Raw genomic sequence first — 20,492 nt, 5'->3', positions numbered from 1 at the left:
TGGTTTTATTGCATTCTCTTGTTTTTTTTTTGTTGTTGTTTTTTTCACATCATTAGTTCTTGAGGGAACTGAAAAGCCGGTGCCATTATTTACTTTCGGAATGAGTAAGTTCTGTCTTTGCTAACGATTATGTTCAGGTCGCAAAGTGCAGAACCAACCAGATTTCTTCTGAGGTGTCTGATTTCAGCGAGGTCTGGGGACGTCAGGATCAAATTATGTGGAGGAGAATAAAGTTTATGAACATTTAGTTGAGCTGTCTCCAGACATTAAGCGCTTTCACATGTCCTCTAACAGGCTGGGATGATACTTTAAGCCGGGGATAAAAAAAAAAACTTGACAGCTTCAGAAGAAACTCTTCTCTCACCACTTTGGTGTGTAAGAAAATACTGATTTCACCATGTTGAGCAACACTCGAAAGCTCTCTGTGCAACCGACTGACAACATCTTTATCAGACCTGGCAGCTGGAACAAAAACTCATGACGATAAATCTATGATGCAACATCTCAGGAAGTGAGGCTCATCAGCACTTCTAGTCTGCACACATTTACAGGACATCGGCGGTTTTGCATGGGGCACGGTTCTATCACAGGGCGCGGTTCTACAAAATAAGTTAAAGGCTTTTCTCTATTTCAGAAACAAAAATGGCAAAGTCAAGTTTGCAATTTTCATCATTCTGAATAAAATCTACTTTCAAAACATATCACTTTAGTGTGTGTGTGTGTGTGTGTGTGTGTGTGTGTGTGTGTGTGTGTGTGGCCTGATGACCGGGGCTCCTATAAGCGTCCCGTTGGTGCAATGGCGTACACATCTTGCTAGCTAAACAGGGACTGATATTGTTCTTATGTTAACATTACAACAGTAGTGATGACTCGTGTGGATTATTTAACAGTACAATTAAGCACTTTACCACTGGAATTGTTTGGGATCCACATTGACCAGTTGACTTAATCATATAACATCTAAGAAGGAAAAGATAGGAAAGGAACTAAAAAAAAAAACTAAAAAGATAATCTTTGCGGAGAGGAAACTGTCTGGACAGCAAGTAGATTTAAAGACTTGAAACGTCTTTCAGAAGTCTTGTAAAACACGAGAGTTGTGCATCACATTTGGATAAGGCCATCAGTTAAGCTGTTCTGGAAACACCGAATGTTGTTTCTTATCTTGACCGTGTGTGTAGTCGTCGCATTGAACACAACCGTCAGACTGAAGAAAAACAGGTTTGTTCTTGGCAGAATTATAACCTGCTTACAACTTTGTGAAAAGTGTGTAATTGCCTTGCGTGGACATGACAAGTTGGTCAGTTTGTGGCATTTTTAGATGTATATTTGAGACTCCAGGCTAAGGAACCATTCCGATGCTCAATCCATTTTTAAGGGTGCATCAGCCTTTATTCAAGATGAACTTTTGGATTGCATGAACAATGTTTATAAGGAAGAGGTTGCTCAACTGATGACAAATGCTCCTTTTGTTGCTGGTCATGACTAGGCTATTTGATGCTGGGAGAGCTTTAACATTGTTGTTTAGTGGTCCGTGTTGGTACGGTCCGATTATGTCCTCAGATCTTCATTGTGTAATTCTAGATGACATTATTTGACTGGAACTCTGTCATCTCTGCTGTTGATACATTTGTCACAGCAATATCAGTGTCTCCCCTCTCTCACTCACATGTAGTTTATTAGTTGTTAGAGTATGGTTCAACGTGATACATATATGGTATGTTGGGCTGGCATTGTCACATTTTGTTGTATGAATATTGCGTTGCCCCACCAAAAATGGCATACCAAAATCGCCACTGCGTATACACATATTTGTATTGAGGAATGATTTTTAAACATCGGTATTTCTCAATTGTGATCTTTTTAATCACCATGTATCATGATATAGATCTTATCAACTCTCCATTTCAGATTTTGGTTTGGGCACATATGAATTCAGAGGTTCCTCAACTAAAAGAACAAACACAAAAACCACAGTTTAGTATCATGAATTCAGTTATCAGGCTTTCCACATCAATGGTTTTCTAACAAACAATGCTATGTAAAGTGCAGTATTATTAATATTGTATTTGCTGTATTTTACTGTCTTATGGCCGTCTTTTTTGGTAGAACAGCTGTAAATGAAACTATTAAATGACTAGTATGTAATCTAACTACACAATATATATTTTTTTTTAGAAAAGGTGCAGAATGGTTTTCAGTATTTATTTCCAGCCCTATAGATTAACTGCAATCTGCAGCCTGAGAGGGGAAACTCAGGGCAAAGACAGTCCAGAAAGCACTCACTGCTGCTGATCAATAACAGCCAATTAAGGTGCGTCCCTTATCACAAGCAAATCTATGCCAACTGTCGTACAGTATCAAAAAGTAATGGCTACGCTGTTCTAATTTGTATATTTCAGGTCCTGATTATGCTAAGACTATTATGAATGCAAAGCAATGCAGCCAACAGTAAACTGCACTTACTAATTTAGCTGCAGAGGCCTCAGCTGTGCAACAATTTTGTAGAAATGTTAAGCCTGATATTGTTCCCATTTCTATTTTGAAGAAAGAATCAAATGTAGCTAAAAATAGGATTGCTTCTTATAATTAACAATAAAATGCCCAATAACTGATTTATTTAGAAATTATTATTTCATAATAAATAAATACATAATAACATAAATACCTATAATTTATGCACATGAGGCTATTGTTTGTCACATTAGTCCTATATAGTTACTGTCATCTAATCAGAGGGAAATTTCACTTTTTAAAAGATATCTTAAGGGGCAGTTTCAGTTTCCTTGTCGCACATTTTCACCCAGAAATTTGAAGTGAGGATACACTTTAATTTTTTCCAACTTCCTTCCTTACTCCCGTAGATGAGCCTCCACTGCAGCTTATATCTAATTCTCACCCCAGGCAGATGACTGTAATATTCGTGCTTCTCAGACATGACTCACTTCTCCTGACAGAGAGGAGGGCTCAGGGTGAGACTGTCCATGCAGAGATGACAACTTCACAACTACCCACAAACTGAAATAATACACTTGTGCACAGTTTGTCATGTCTCTGCTGAATACCACTAATTCCTCAATAAATGCACAGGTATTTGTGCTGAACTAGCAAAACATTGACCATCATTGCAGCCTCACTGAGGATGTAATTTCTACATTTTCATTCACTTCTTTCAATTATTACAGATTACACAAATAAGAATCATTGAGTTTTCTGTGTGAAGAATCAACGTCCAATAAATCCCCTGATACAGATTATTTCTGGTAGTAGCATTAAAGAATGACCTCTACTCACGATATCAATATATATTACTTAAGCGGCTTGGCTCGGGGTCACAGCGGACTAAGACGCGCAGGCATGGCACTGACAACAGTCATGACAACCTATTTCTAAATGATATAGTGGGGAATGAGATCTTAATATGTCCGTAGTAGATAGCTTCACATACCTTTTTCTATTATAAAGCAGGGTTTTTATTTGTGCTAATGTCAGCACTGCCATTGATACCCAAACTATATTGATGTTTTTTTATTTTTTTATAGTTCAGTGTTCTTTCATATGCTTTCATACATTTACTGTGTCTGTGAAATGGATGGATAAAGAGAAGCACCTCAAGTTCCTCCATGAGCTGTGAGCCTCTAACTGCTGATAGTTTTGATAAGTCGGCCAATTATTATCGGTCACTATCACTTGTCTTATCTCTGCCCAATTGTATACATACTGATAAAGATGGTTTCTTTTCGTTGACTGATTTTGAAGAGTTTCCTATGGCAGTTTATCCTCATAGTGATGAATTGGTGTACAGAAGATTTGTGTGTGTGTGTGTGTGTGTGTGTGTGTGTGTGTGTGTGTGTGTGTGTGTGTGAAAAAGAGTGAATTAAGCCCTTAGGCCTGATTTTTCTTTTTTTAAATTTTTTTTAAAAGTCATTTACAATATGCCTGCATTTTCTGTTGCTGCATTATGAGAAAATGTATCTCTTGACATTGTGATACCTGCAGTTATCTACCAGTTATTCTCAGCCTTTGAAGTTGTAATGGAAGTTTTAGATGAGAGCGATGTTTAATTTAATTACATTTACCACAGCTCACAAATGCAGCATATATTAAAATGAAAACCATCCATTTTCAATCCTGTTTGGTGCAGATGGCAAACTTGATCCTTCCCCATCCTTCATGTTTCAAACACATTTCCATTATAAGCCCCCCCATTTATAATTTAGGAGGCTTCTTTTATCTCTTTCCCTCCTTGTCTTTTTCAATTTCACTCAGCCATAAGGTAGACTAGTGCAAGAGTGCCTCAGCAAGCAGCAAAGTCTGGTTAGGACCAAGAAGTTACCTCTGCCAACATCAATCCTCTCACATTAGTTACACTTGACACCAAAGACAGTTGACATCGGGGGTACTGGATGTAACTTTGTATGACCATGACCTTATAATTGGTTTGCCAAGAATAAAGGAGGGTTGAGATAAAGGATAAGAGGTGGAGATGATGGATGGTAGAGGCAGAGAAAAAGGAAGACTTTAATCAAGATTAATCCATGCAATTACCTGGGAAAGAAAACCAAGCAAATTTAAATGTTGGATATTCTCTTTAAAATGTTGATGCAGAAAATACATTTTGTCAGCTCAGATGAAGAAATCTATATCAAACATTCAGGAAGTTAATATTACAACTTAAGGTAACAAGGACATGATGTGTGTGCCAACAGAAACCAAGGGAACCATCACATAATCATGCAATAGATATCTAATAATCCTGGCTACATTCACACTGCAATAAACAGCATTGAAGTACAAACTATCTCAGTCAGATGAAGCCTAAAGATATGCAACTATTCTATTGATTGTTTAGACTATAAACATAGTAAAAAAATGCACATCACAAAGTCTAAGGTGACGTCTTCAAATTGTCTGACTGGCCAAGTGTCAAAAATCCAAACGTGAGACGAGCAGCACATTCTTACATTTGAGAAGCTGGAACCAGAGAATGTCAGACCTATTTGCTTGATCATAATTGTTTGGATCATTCATTGTTATTCAATGAATCCCTTACTTGAATAATCATTTCAGCAAGTTTGTTGTTTGTGTGTTTGTGTTTCCTAGCAGAACATTCTATTACTTATGCACTGTAAATAGGGCAATGGGGTATATTTTACCAACAAGATGAAACGAGAGCTTTTTTTCCCCCTCTGCAGATGACTTTCTTTCACTCTGAAAATAGGCACGAGTAAGTAATTGCGTTAGGAAAAGATGTCGGAACATTTTAAAGGGCAGTGGCCAAATGAAATGTCAGTGTGTTCAGATTTGATTTATGTACCGCTCCACAAGTATCCCTGTATTAATTTTTACCTGAATTTGTTCAGTGGTGCAATCAAAACCTCCTGAAAAGCAGAACAAAAATGTCCCCTCACACTTCCTTTGGCTGTCTGTGCTTTCTACCAGCCAGTTTGGCCCAGAGGGTGACGGGTGACTGGGCGAGTATATTACATAATCTATCTGGCACACACTCCTAAATGTGCCAGATGATATAATTAAGATGAAGCTGTTATATCTTTGAGATTCCTATATTCTGCAGAAGTGGTAGACTCGAATGAAATGCTGTTGGTGGCAAGCTGTTGCATACACATACAGTACATGCACATGAAAGGACACTCCTCTTCAGTAGCAGGTAAAACACAGATGGGACTAATGGTGTGGGTGTTTGGAAGCTGTTGGTCCTATGTACATTTTTCCAGTTAAGCGAACTTCCATAGCTTTTCTACTCGACAGAATACTGGGGTTAAATTTCAGCCTGCATGCTATTTTTTTGCAGCCTAACATTGTTGAACAAAGCAGCTAATAATGGCAGGGAGAGAGACAGTTAGCAGACTGCTGAGTGTTTGAAGGCCACCTCACTACTTGCAGTCTCTCACTGAACTGAAATTAAACAAGTGTACATAGATTAGGTAAATCAAATATTTGGTTCTTTTCTTTCAAGGGGGTTGGAGGGGACCGGGCCAACATTTGAATTGGAGGGAGTGGGGGGCAGCTACAATTCAGTGGTAAGAAAAACACGTCCCTGGATCTGTGCATTGGTAGATTAACTATTTATTTAGTCAATAGAAGCATTGTCTAAAAGTTCGCATGAACAGTTTTCTGTAGATTGATAATACAGATTTGGCAGTGGTGAGGACTGGAAAAGTTGAGGGCTGCCACCTAATCACAGAGCACCTGCTGCTTGTTGAAGGTCATCTCTCCCATCATCGCTCCTGCTTACATCACGAGCATCGCCAGCTGCTGAAAGGTTTAAACAAATCTACCCAGTGGACTTATTTCCTGTGTGTCTGCTTTTCCACAATGCACATTTATGAGCATGGCATTCATGATCAGTGGCCCAGAGTGCATCAAGTTGAAGCTCCATATGCCAACATCCAAGGTCGTGCATGGACTTCCTCCCAGTGGATTATCAACCTCTTACCCCCATACACACATTCATAGCACTGGCAAAGGGATACAACACACACTTATTGTACTACAAGTCATAAGCAGGAGTACAATAATTAGGTTTTGAAATCAAGTCATTTAGTAAGGGTCATTATCACAGCCCTGTGGTTTCATATGTCCATGCTACATGGTAAACAGACCTGAACATTTGGTAACTGGACTTGTATAGTGCTTTTCTAGTCTTTCATTCATCCATTTACACCCATTCATAGACTGATCGCAGGGTCTACCATGCAAGATGCTACTTGCCCATCAGGACTCTAACTAATCATTCATACCCATGCACACACACGCAGGAGCAATTTGGGGTTAAGGGTCTTGCCCGACTCTCTGATTTGAAGGACGACCCTCTACCACTGCTCTACCACTGAGTCACAGTCGCCCCATTTCAAGTGTGTAAACTGGCAAACTCTCAAAAACCCTTTAGTGGTTTAAACTTGGAACAACGCTCTGGATTTGATCACAGGGAGCTCCCCATCCAGGATTAATGGGTCCCATGTAGGCAAATGATACAATTACAGTGTGGTATAGAAGCAAAAAAAGGTAAGATAAAAGTCTCAATAGGGAAAGTAGCTCCTAACTTCTGCGCTGCAGCTTGTACATTAATCTCCTGGCTGATGACACTAATATGAGGCACAAGCCAACAGTGGATGTGATTTATGTAAAGGAAAGAATTGCACGGCCAGAAGGAGCACTGTGTGGGCAGTGGGATTTAGTTGGTGTCATCTGCAAAAACACGGACAGCACCTGCATCGCAGAGGTACTGTGATGTTCTTTTAGGGTAAAGATGCAACAAATAATCTGCTTGCACGACAAATGTTGTTCTGTAGAGGCCTAATTTCTTTGCCATGTAGCTAAATCCTTTCAAATCTGGGGTTCCTAAAGTTATTTTTTTTAGCTGTGTGCATTTGCACTGGGAAAGTTCTCAGACAAGAAGAGTGTCGTCATCATGAGTGTATTGAGCATATTGAAATTTGGAGCCAGATAGACAAACCAGTCTCCATTCTCCTCTGCCTGGTTGCCATGGTTACAGTTCTACTGAATGATACCCTTGCCTTTAATAGATTTTTTTTATTTTTCATTCTACAAAAACAGCAGGCGCTAAAATGTTTTCAGTGAATATATTTCAGAGATATGTTTTATATAAACGAGGTAGCAGATGGGGATGTTTTGCCAAGAAATGCTCAAACAACTTATGGTCAAAACAGCTTAAAATAAAGTTTTTAGTAGTAGTGTTATTCTTTCCTGTCATACTCTGAAAAGAAAAGCCAACAGTGTTCCAAGTGATTTGAGTCTTACTGCTGACGGACCAGTAATCATTCAGCTTTAATACATCTGATTAGCTGGTGAACCAATTACTCTATTTTAACTTTATTACGATAACAATCTGTAAGCACCACATAATTCAGACCTGAAAATGACTTTCCACCGCAGTGAATCATCCGGTTTCTTTTTAATCTTAGATTTAGTCATCAAAGATTTAAGGTTCTTTGAAAACTCAAAAGAACTCTAATGTTGCTTGTGTCTCCTTGTTGTTAGCAATGACAACTTTTAGTTGATGAAGTACTAGTTGTGATTAGGGCTGCAACTAACGATTGTTTTAATAATTGATTAATTGGTTGATAATTTTTTGGATGAATCGGATAAAAAAAAAAAGCATTAATTTCCAACCCTTTATTCAAAAACATAACTGACAGTGCAAACAATCTTTAGAAAGTGCACTAACAGGTTGTTCCTTAAACATCCCTGAGCTGTTAATTTAAAAAAATAAAAATGGACCAACACAAAAAAACATACACATATATGCTTTGCATCTGCCAAATGTGAGCCCTGTTTAATGTAATTGATCTCCTTGGAGCAGAGGCTGCATTTAGCATACCCTGCTTTATCAATATGTATGAAACACTGGGAAGCTGTACTGCTCCTCTCACGTCTGTTTTGACCTCCAGCTTCAGGCCCAGCTCCACTTCATCTTAGCCCTGCATCAAGCTGCGCTGCATATAGAGCGTCCTCTTCCTTAAACTCGTTCATTCACATCATCTTATCAATATCTGGGCCTCTTATGACCACGACATCACGTTGTTGGCTAAGCCCAACTACGTGATTTGCTTCATTCTACTTTGAGTAAAAAAAAACAAAAAACCTGCAGCCAGATCCACCGGTTCAACGTTAACGAGTGACTAAGAGAACTGAACCAGACCGGGGGGGTTATGGCATGTTTCATCACGTTACGTTTTTTTCCCAAGCAAGACTGAACTGTAACGGAACATAAAGTAACTTTAACGACAATACACAACTCAAACACGTTAGCTAACGTGATAGCAAGCTGACTAGCTTCCATTAAAAACAAGTTTGAGGGAAATGAAGACGCTGTCGACATCTTAACGCTGATTGGCCAAAACTCGCATCAAATATGTTTTATTGCTAAGATCACAACCTCAGCTTTTCTCCGTGTCTCACTCCAATCTCAGACACTCTGGCTGGCCAGTTGCTCTGCGCCGCTCTTTTTTTTTTTTCCCTCCGTGATTTATTGAATGGCGTAATAATCGCGCGACGCAACAAATCGATAATAAAATTTGTTGCCAACTCTTTTGATAATCGATTTTTATTGATTCGTTGCAGCCCTAGTTGTGATGCCCCAAATGACTAAAATTTCTTGATTATTAATTTAAGTGTAACTGTGTTACCTTTTGACTCTTACCCTTTCTTAACTAGTACATCTGAAGTTGTTGTTTTTGGCATTATTAATGAAACAAGGGGATGAAATTAAAGTCATAAAGATGTGTCTGGAAATCTTTGTTTGTCTATGTGATGGCATTAATATAACAGTAAACAACCGTTTACAATGTAAAGATATAGTGGAGTAGTGTCTCCCTCAGCAGAGAATGAAGTCACTTTCCCTCTGCATGAGTTGTAATCCGGACTTTTACGTAGCTGGGCCAGCCACATGCGTTTAGTGCATGTGAGTGCCCCACAGGCTAGCTCACCGCTAACACTTTGCACTCTGCTAATATGGGAGTTAGGCATTAGATATGGTCAGAATTTAGCACCTTTAAGGCCAGATAAACAAGGAACTTAAAAAAAACAGTTGACATGCTATATTATAAGGGAGAAGGATGTAAAACAGTGCGAAGTAGATGAGAAACACAGTATTGAAGCTTTCTTTAATGACATTTCTGTTTCACAGATAGTGGTGAGGGATAAAGTGACATCGGAGTTTATGCGTGTTAGTAATGACCAATTTCCTTCTGATCCAAATATATTAATAATGATAAAAGTACATACCGTATATAAATTCGGCATTTTGGTATTGTACTCTAACACATCAGAATTGCCATTTTAAGCCAGAATGATGAAAGATGTTTTGTCTGCAAGTGTACATTTTTATTTCAGTGGAATATAACAATTGTGTAAAAAAAAAAATGCCCTCATTTCTTCATTGCTCTAGTTTGTTCTTGTGGAAGACCTAATTTGGTTGGATCCAGCCTGAATTACTGTGCCATTAATGTGTCAGTAATTCATAATTGTCCAGTGCAGGACTCAGGCCACAGAAGATATGAATGTCATTTAAAAGACATTAGGCCTCTAGATTATGATCTACCTTTTGGTTTTGAGACAGAAATGTAGGTTCCATAAATGGATATTATTTTAACAGCAAAGTTGTTTACCCATTTGTTCCTTGTTTCTATCTGTCATCTGTATTTTTACTTATAGATTCAGCTTAGTAGTTAAGCTTAAAATCATTACTTCTGCCTGTTTCTTGCACGACATTAAGCCATACCCAGTCACCAACACGTTGTATTTTTTTCTGCTGTTAATTATGCCTAAGAGATGTTCTTTATGGTCATATTTGTAAGCTGTGTTTGTTGACATCATCCCACCTGTGTGACTGTTAACTGTTTTATCAAGTTCAACGGTTGCACACATCCCATCATTTATATTATAGCCTATGCCAACAAATAACTAGCTGCAAAGGTTTTGACCTGACTGGAGGTGTTACACTTTTCAGTGTTATTGTAGCACCTGTGTGAGTTTGGTCTTAATTCCGAGACACCACACATAATCACATCCTGACTGCTATTCTGTAGACCCTGAGTGGAGAGGCAGTCATTCTAGCTTTCCAATCAAGAGGATGCTATTTTGTAAGACAAGCTTTCGTCAGTTGGAGCTGCTGTGAGCAGCTACAACACTGCGTCTCTTGATGCATCTCCATTTGCTAAGTGTTAATATACTGTAAAGAAGACTTTGTTTTATATGAAAATGAGGCACTAGCTTAATAACCTCATTTTGAGACACAAGGTGTAGAGATGTTTGCTTTTGAACGGGGCCGGTAATATTTAAAGCCCTTTTTTTTATTGTAGTTTGCCTTTTTTTTAAATGTGTAAATCTAAATTATGTTGGACTGATCCATGCAATGCATAACTTTATTTTACCAAATCCACCTGATGTTGCTTTCCTTTCCCCATAGAGCTGGGTCACAGTGTAAATGGCTTGAGATGTATGGATATAGATACATTAACTGTATATGACTAAATATGATTCATTATCAGATAAGTTGAGTAAAGGTCTTGGCTGTAATAAACATTTATCTTCTTAGTTATGTATTTTAAATTGTGCGGCATGTCGGTGAATTTCTTGTTTTGCTGGGAGTTAAGTGACTTTTAGTGCTCCCTTTCAGAGTTTATTGATCCCGTATTGCTAGATGCAATTCAGATGAGATTTCATCCACACACAGGTGCCCGGCTCTCCAGATGAAAAGATGGTTAAACGTTAAGTCAAAGTAGTAAAGCCCTAGTACAGCACATTGTATTTCATAGTCATGCCTGTTAACTTTGTATTTTAACTGTTACAGCATGAAGAGATCATTAGATATGTTTTACCAGTTTGACAGTGAATAAGGAGTCATCGTAACTAATTTCTAAGGCATAAATACGGATGAGAAAATCACAATGTGGTTCCCTCTGTGACCCTGTTTTGCATTTGACATCATGTAAATTACTGTTTCAATTAAAACTGACAACAGCAAACGACTATGAATACAATTAAAACCCTTTCCTAATTACCTCAAATTCCAACAAAACACAATAAACTGAGTTTTGAAAATGGTTTCTGAATGAGTCTGAGCTTTAGGACTTTAGACTGTAGATGTTCTGCTGTCGGCTCACACATGCACGTGTTGATGTGCGTAATTTAGTTTTGACGAGGCAATGTGGTGCTATAACCATGACAACGTATCTAGTGTCACTCGTCATTCCACTCCGAGCTTTGAGTGGTCCAACCTTCACACAACAACATAAAAAAATGTTTTCCAGGTGGAAGTGCCTGAATATCCATTCAGCCATTAGGTCATCAGTAATGAAAATGCTGCTATAGCGCACATTAAGCCACTAATGGCCTCCAGGGAATTTCATAAAAAATGTTGTGTAAAGTTAACAGATGAACTATCAGGTGTTTTTTTTCCATCCTACACAGAAGCGTGCGTGTTCCTTGTTCAACCAAATCTATCAATGTTTCTGAGCACTTAGACACAACTGCACTCTTTGCCATGTGCTACTGAGGTGGGTAAACAAATCCCGACACTCCCTGACAATCTGGTTTGCCAACAGACTGCAGGATGGTTTTTAAGGGATCGCCCTGTAACACTGCAGCAGCTGCCTGACACGCCGGATGTCTCATCTGTTTGCTGGCATACGTGCGAGTGTATATAATATAACCTGGTTTGACAGTATGTAGAAACATAGGGAGGTGGGAGAGTATAAGCAGTATGACCGCCAGGCACACCAGCTGTGATTGTCGGTTATATTCGGAATCACTTTCCAGGCACAGTAGATTAGAGGACAGAGTAGGAAAGTCATGAATTTCACGCTCTTCGGCATAAAGTCTGTTTTTCATACAGGCTTCAATGTCTTAGGAGCAGAATACAAGCATGTGGGAGGCTTTTTTTTTCTTTAATTCAGATGACTGAGGGAAACTTCAGCACCAAGGACAGTATCCGCTTTATGGTTTGTAACAGGCTGTTAATGGAGCTTTAAATGGGTACCATGAACTATCCTGCAATGAGTTTGGGTATAAAACATTTTTAAAAGTTTGCATTTGTTTGTACTGCTTTGTTCAAGTTTCAGTTTTTACCATAGAAAATGCACTACATAACATTTGTCACTTATTAATTGTATGTGTTGTTGTTGTTGTTGTTGTAGCGCGTCTGATTACACAGCATGTGGTTAGCTGAAGAGGAGGAAGAGTTGACAATTGTGACCTAGAAGATTGTATTGGAAAGGTATGAATCAGTGAAGAGCAGTGCAGGTTACAACATCCCACTGCTTGTATGCATTAACGCAGAATGATTGATAGTGCTGAAGGATTCACTGAGGTCTAAAAGGATTAAAATAAAGGCACGCTTGCTTCTCTTATTAAAGGACACAATAAAGTGTGTCTCGACTATAATCCTTATATAAGCTCAGTGCTCTTCCTCTGGCAGTAGTGATTAGTTGCATTGATATGTGGATGTCACATTACAGCTGCTCTTATGTATGTTTGGTGCTCTCGTGAGCATCTACTCGTCTCTCTGTTGTTTCTCCCTCTCTTTTTCATCAGACCGTATGAAACGGGAGTCTTTCAAATCTACACCTGTTTTGTCATTTGCTTTGCTGTAATTGGTTGCTGCAGAAGTAATGATGATTACGGCATATAAAAAGCTGTTTGCTTACAATCTGTTACTACAACACAATGTTCTGCTTGATGTACTGCTTTGTTTTTTTTTAAGCATCGAGGGTACATAAATGTGTTGACACTGCTTGTGAGCACACATGAAACAGGATTAAATACTGTTAACATTGGCTGTGTAGCAAGCACCCTACTCTGCAGAGAAGCTCCACTGCTCCCTGTAAGGCTGATGACCTACTTTTCCACTCGAGGTGAAAAAATACTGTACTGAATCCAGTCATGTAAAATTCCTCCATCGTTTTCCATTGTGCATGTGAAAAGGGTTGTGTGGTTGGTGGGAGGAGGGAGCTGGCTGACTGAAACACCTGTGCTGCTGGTGCTACTGGTGCTGGTTCGTCACCCACTAGAACCGGCATGCCGGGATACAGTAAACTAATCGAAGTCTTTGTTCCCTCTAGCAGCCTGATGCTGCGTGAAATAATTTAAAGACGATCTGCAGGCTCGTAAAAGAACGATAGAGAAAGAAGTGATTTTCAAAAAGAAGAATATTGTTAATTGCCTGCTGATGGAAGGTAATGAGCCAGAATCAAGTGTTCCACTTGTAAATGAGTCTTGGTCTCGCACACGGACATAGGTAGCCATAACTTGTATCCACTTACATAGACAAACACAGAGGCTGAGCCTGATCAACTAAGTAAAAATGATGTACTAAAAGTATTACCTAAGTATGTAAATCAACATTGTTTGTCACGCATGCAAAGCACACAGTGAAAATAAGCCTGTGCATTTAACCCATCCTAGTATTAGGAGCAGTTGGCAGCTATACAAGATTCGGAGAGCAGTTCTTATGGGGTCTGGTGTTTTGCTCGGGGGCACCTTGGCAGTGCCCAGGATATGATCTGGCACCTCTCCAGCAACTAGTCTAAACCACCGTACTTGGTCTGTCCGGGGTCTCGACTTTCTGGCTCCCAAGCCAAGTCTCCCAATTTGTCTCTGTGCATGTGTTGTAATCGCACCTTCTGTTTCTTTCTACGGGCTGGCCGTGCATGTGAGCGTGCCCCACTAGCGAGCTCATAGCCACCCCTCTGCTCTGCGCTCATACGGGTATTACAGCTGATAACGCTGTCCTGACCGACACGTAGCACCCACACTCCCGATCCCCCCCTCAAGTAAACACTGTTAGCTCTGTCAGCACTTTTGCCGTAGTTCGCAATGTTAGCTGCGGGCCGCCTGCTCAGCAGTTGCAATGTTGTGAGCCATTGAAAGGCAATATATATGCTCTCATATCCCCAGTATAAATATAGCACCTTTTTTAAATTGTGGTCCGTCAATCTGAAAGAATTAAATAAAAGACCCTGCAGCGCTGAAATTAACTTTTATTTTATTTCTTTCCATTTCTCTGACACCTTTCAAATTACACTTAGACGTTTGATCAATTTGTTGTATTGATTGATGATCAAGGAGCTGTACATCCTGCTCAACTATGCCAGACAGAGGACTTTGTGAAGAGCAAGATATAGATTTGGGCACAGACGCAACCATATTTTTTGGTTACCTTTTATTCTATGACTGAGCTGAGAGTTTATTGGTGGTGAAGATCATCTTTACACATAATGACTGTTGCCTATATTCACTTTTGATATGAACAAAATTCCAATGATCAGTTACATTTGGGGTTTAGTTTCAAATAAGTTAAAAATCTAACAAATGTATTAATTGCTAATCTTGATTATTCTGCGCTGTTGCCTAAATGCTATTCAACACAGAGTAGTAAGAACATGTTTTTCTTCTACAACAGATCTTTGTACATACTTTATATACTGTATGCCCAGAAACACTTGATTATGGGTCAGGAGGAAAATTGTACTTGCAAATGTATTCACTCACGTCAGCTTGTGTCAGTCAGCTCCCTCAGTACACATTGCATCAGGGCTTCAAATAGCAACAGCATCAATGTTGTGTCGTCTGCTCAGTGTTCTCAACGCCCAGAGGAGGTTAACCTTTTAAATGGCTGTAAAACCTAGTTGGATGTGAACAGTTGTGACACCAACAAAGAGCGAAGGAGGAATTGTGTCACTGCCTGGCCAATAAGTCCTTCTCCCATTGCAGTCACTTATACAATAGATGTCCTATGATGCTGGCATATGCTGAGGAGTGTTGCATGTCTCCACGGCATGTCTCCACAGCAGTGGGCTGTTTGACACAGATATGTGAAATGTGCCTCCCAAGGATGACGTCATATTGTTTTGAAATGGATTCATGACATTGCCTGTGTGAGCTGTTTCTCCACTTCCGCTGCAGTACGTTTCTTCAAATGGTTGAGATTTTATTTTTACCTATGGCAGCAACATGGCTATAGGGATGCCAATGTTGGTCCACCTCTTTGGCTCATAAGGTCGGAACTCATGGCTGCACTACCTGAATGCATTGCACAGCTGCATACATAGAAAATGAAGGGGAAGAGTGGAGATAACGGGTTATAGACACGTTCATAATAATAAGAGTTACATTTTAGTAGGGCTGCAACTAACGATTATTTTTTCGATGAATCGGATAAAAAAAAAAATCAATAAAGCGTTCATTTCCAACCCTTTATTCAAAAACAGAAGTGACCGTGCAAAACATCTTCAGAAAGTGCACGAACAGGTTGCTCCTTGAACATCCCTGAACTGTTAATTAAAACAATAAAATGGACTAACACTAAAAACATACACATGTATACTTTACATCTGCCAAATGTGAGCCCTTTTCACTGTAATTGATCCCTCCAGAGGCTGCATTTACAAACCCTGCTTTATCAATATGTATGAAATACTGGGACAGAGGGAAGCTGTACTGCTCCATATAGAGCGTCCTCTTCCTTAAACTCTTTCATTCTGGGTCTCTTATGACCACAACGTCACGTTGTTGGCTAAGCCCAACTACGTGATTTGCTTCATTCTACTTTGAGTAAAAAAAACAAAATCCTACAGCCAGATCCGCCGGTTTAACGTTAACGAGTGACAACGTGAACTGAACCAGACTGGGGGGGTGACGGCATGTTTCATCACGTTACGTTTTTTTATACAAGCAAGACTGAACTGTAACGGAACATAACGTAACTTTAACGACAATACACAACCCAAACACGTTAGCTAACGTCATAGCAAGCTGACTAGTAGCTTCCATTAAAAACACGTTTGAGGAACATGAAGACGCCGATTGGCCAAGACTCGTCAAAGATCTTCTATTTTTGAGAAGATCACGACCTCAGCTTTTCTCGTGTCTCACTCCAATCTCAGAAACGCTGGCCGGCCAGTTGCTCTGCTCTTTTTTTTTTTTTCTCCGCGATTTATTGGCCGGCGTAATAATCGCGCGACACAACGAATCGATAATGAAATTCGTTGCCAAAACTTTTGATAATAGATTTTTATCGATTCGTTGTTGCAGCCCTACATTTTAGGATCACAAGCCTGAAATTACTGACATCAGAAATGAAAAGCCTATAAAAGTGATGCATTCGTTTATTTTTGTAATGCTTGGGAAGTAAATATACTAACTGGGTCATGTCGTGGCAACGTTTGCAATGGGGTGGGGAGATTTAGAGACCTCTATATGCAGTCTGTCATCCTTTGACTTGCTCCTATTTTTTGCTTGCAGAAAGCAAACCAATCTGTTGGCAGCTAAGTGACGCAGAAGGCAAGAACAAAACCAGTGATTGCCTGCTGTTGTTCACTAAATGCTTCTCAGCTTGAACTCCAATGTTACTCATGCAATCTCACTTTTCATTTTGCTCATAGTCGCTGAACCTGCAGCTGAACTCTATTTATGTAAAAACAGAACCTGTTGTGAATTAATTTACATGGCACACGTGTTAGTCCTCATCCCACCACTTGTTCTCTTTCCAGTGCATTTTATGCTCAACAGTCCGCTCACAGTTTATCCATCGTCATCCTCCCCCTCCGTATCTGGCTCATTTGTCACTCTTGTCCACCTTCACTGTCAATTCTTACTATTCGTCTTCTTTAACTGCCTTTTTAATTACAGCGTTTTTCTTTTCTTAAGCATTCCTCCATATTTTCCTCCATGTCATTCTAATTAAAAATGTCATTAATACTTTTCAGTGTTTGCTAGACGCTGGTTTGTCTCTGCACAGTATCTCTACACCAGGGTTACGGTGCTACTGGGTCAGTTTCTCCGAAGGGAATCTGTGCCCTGTGAGCTACACCAGAGCAGTTTGTACCTCTTAGCTGTTGTATTCGATTCTCAGCAAGTTAATGATGTGATTCATCTTGGCCTCAAGCTCATAATTACAGCATATGGATCAAATCCAGGTCATGAGAACGGTGTGTCGCTGATGCTTTTTCCGATATATTTCTTTAATAAAAACACAAAAAGGATACAATTATGACATTTTGGGCAGATATGGATGTAAACTGCAACTTGACTGGTTTCTAGAGATATACAACCACAAGGTGGTAATTCTAGTTTTCACAGAAGACAAGTAGCCTCACTAGAAGAGGATAAGAAGAGGAAGGTTCAAGATATCTTTATCGGATGCAAAACCGCTTTTAGAAGACATGATCTCTTACTGGCTTCCCACTGCAACAATGCCAAAGAAGCGTTGATTCAGGGTAATAAATTACTAAACAATTTGTATTTTTGTGCTTCAGTAAGTTTATTTCTATTTTAACGGTGTGGATTTTTGTAATTTCAAAGTCATGTGAAAATCTGTTTTACTATTGCAGCTGGTCAAGACAGTTTGACTCGAGGTCTGCAACTAATGATTATCACTTGACATATTGATACTTTTCTTTTACGATGAATTACTTGATGATGTGATGTTATGATTTACTACAAAATGTCCAACAAAGTTCCCTAAAACCCAAGGTGTCGTCTTCAAATGGCAAACAGTCTGAACCCCAAATATTTTTGATTTGCAATGATATAAAACGGAATAAAGCTGCAAATCCTCACATTCTTAAAAGGTTAAGTCAAACATCGTAAATATTTGTTATTTTTGCCTGAAATACTTATGAAAAAAAATTGCGGCTGGGAAATTTCTGTCAATTTAGTTATCAAATTGTTTCAGCACGATAACAGAAACCACAAACCTGTTTCACTGCTCGTGTTTACAGCTGAGAGGTAGATCGGCACGCGTGGACTGGTTGAAAGGTGATTGACCTTATCTTCTGTGTGGTTGTTTGTGTGTTTGGGATGTCTCATCAGCCCATGAATGAAGGCTTTGTGTCATAACCAGTGGGTAACTGCCACCGTAGCCAAGTTGTCATTGATGTGAGTGGGCATGTGAGAGTACTGGATACCCTTTTTTTTTTTTTTTTTCTTGTTGATCCCTAAATCATGTTATGCTGTGTGTTCTGGCGTTTACTGAAAACCAATTCAGGAGCCAGTATGAATAGTTGTGATTTTAAGAAGCAGAAAGAGGGCATCGTCTTCTCCTTTCCTGAAAGTGATTCTGGGTCTGCTGCAATGACACTAAAAAGACAGAGCGTGTCCCTCTGCCAGTGCAGCACACAAAGAGGTCTTTGTAATACCAATCATTCCTCATTGCAGCTCCAACACTGTGGAGGTACAGGGCTTCATGTACGGTGGAGACATTGATTCACTTTGAATATTCTGCAGATTTATTCATAATAGCTGATCTGAATGTTTTTAGGAATACTGTTGGATGCTCTATGCTGGGTAGCTGTTCACTGATTACATTTATTTGTAAAATCCCAAATTTGTCTGAGCATGTTAGCAAGTTTTTGTATTGAGCTCAAAGCACTACTAGTGTTCAAGTCAGGCAGCAACCTCCAGTTTTGGAAAAAGGAAACCTTAAACTTGAACATGAGTTTATGCTCTCAATCGCTAGTTTCAAATCTTCTTTAATACAGCTTGATGTTCATTTTGTATATGTTGGTCCAATTCAGAGCATAATAGAGCAGGGTATGCTTTTGGGCGTGGCTTGACGTGTGATTGACAGGTCGCTACCGCTTCCAGAGCTGTATAAGCATCTCTTTCACTCCTCGGCCGTCTGAATATGGTCACTTCTGTTCACTGGTTGATAGCCATGCCTAACTCGAGGCAGTCGGTCCATAAACTAATGGGTGACGTCACGGCGACTACGTCTACTTCTTATAGAGTCTATGGTCCAAGTACAGTAACATGGAGCTGCTAGCGTGCCTGTAGACTCTTGGTCTTGTTCAGCAGTACAAAGTCTTACTCAGTACATATTTTGGTCACAACCCTTATCCTAAGCTTTAGTAATAATGTTTATATTATGCTTTTATGTCAAAGATAGCTGATGTGTTTTTATCTTAACTCCCAAATATTATTCTGTGCCCCAAAATGCATGTTGGTTAGGCTCTACTTCATATTTTAGTTTTTCATTGTAACAGAGAAACAGAGTAAGCGAGATGATTCATATTTATTTTTATCATGATCTATGATCAATACAACCCTGGAGATGAATTCAAGCTCTGTTTACTGCCGTCTGGCTGCTGCGATAAAATAACCAGATACCTCGAAATCAAAAGTTTGTTCAGAAGTTCTCCCCAGAAGCGGAACAACAACACTGCCTGTTTCTCCTAAAACACCTTGAGCATGTAGAAAGAGGGTGCCCTGTTCTTTTACACTAATGCTCACAAATGTCCGCCTCCCTTTGGGCTTGAAATATTAATGGCTGACTTTTATTCTGGAATCAGGAAGGTGACCTTCATGCATTTGTGTCCGCAGAGAGACCGCCGACCTTTTTAATCTGTAACGAGATATTTTAGTTGGAGTGCCTAATAAATCTGATGCTGTTTTTTTTAATGCAAAATTGTTCATATATATCTTTATAAAGTAAGCTTTGATGTTCCAGATGGAAGTAAATGGCAGTCTAAAATCAGAGACTTGTGATTTAAAAAAAAAAAATATGTGGTCCTTGAATTGGGATGTTGAATGAATAGAAGCAGCAGCCTAGTTGCATCATTTAATCTTGAGTTATCTTGAGTAAGATTAAAAGGTTTCCACCTCAGGATTCACACGTATGTTTGGACAAAATAAAAGGATCAAAGAGAAAAGGTGAACATGAAGCAGAAACTTTTACCAGCATTTTTATTTTTAACCCTATATTATTCTGTTATTTGTGTTCAATTAAATCTTTTTTTGTGTGCATGTCTGGTTGTTGTGTACTTTCTTGTCATGGAGACAAATCTCCTTAAATTTACCTACCAGCTACCTCTCAGAAAATCAAGAGTGGTTGCTCATATGACGGCAAATACAACCCCAGACATTGTTTTTACAGCCCTCCCTTTCCCCTGCGTGAAAATGATGAGTGTTGACAGCACTGCTGGTCCCACTTGCTCCGTCAGCCCCGGGCTGAG

The 20,492-nt window shown here is 39.3% G+C and overlaps 1 protein-coding gene across 1 annotated transcript in view; it reads left to right on the top strand.

Moving 5' to 3' along the window:
- The window catches only part of LOC306736437 (guanine nucleotide-binding protein G(i) subunit alpha-2), a gene marked incomplete at both ends in the record, with an annotated part of 34,281 nt that overhangs the window by 2,307 nt on the left and 11,482 nt on the right, over positions 1 to 20,492 (top strand). The window lies entirely within an intron of this gene.

This window comes from Taurulus bubalis (genome assembly GCF_910589615.1).
Source record: "Taurulus bubalis genome assembly, chromosome: 5".
NCBI classification, from domain to species: domain Eukaryota; kingdom Metazoa; phylum Chordata; class Actinopteri; order Perciformes; family Cottidae; genus Taurulus; species Taurulus bubalis.
Note: the sequence above shows the minus strand (reverse complement) of the source record. Positions and strands in the feature narration are given on the sequence as shown.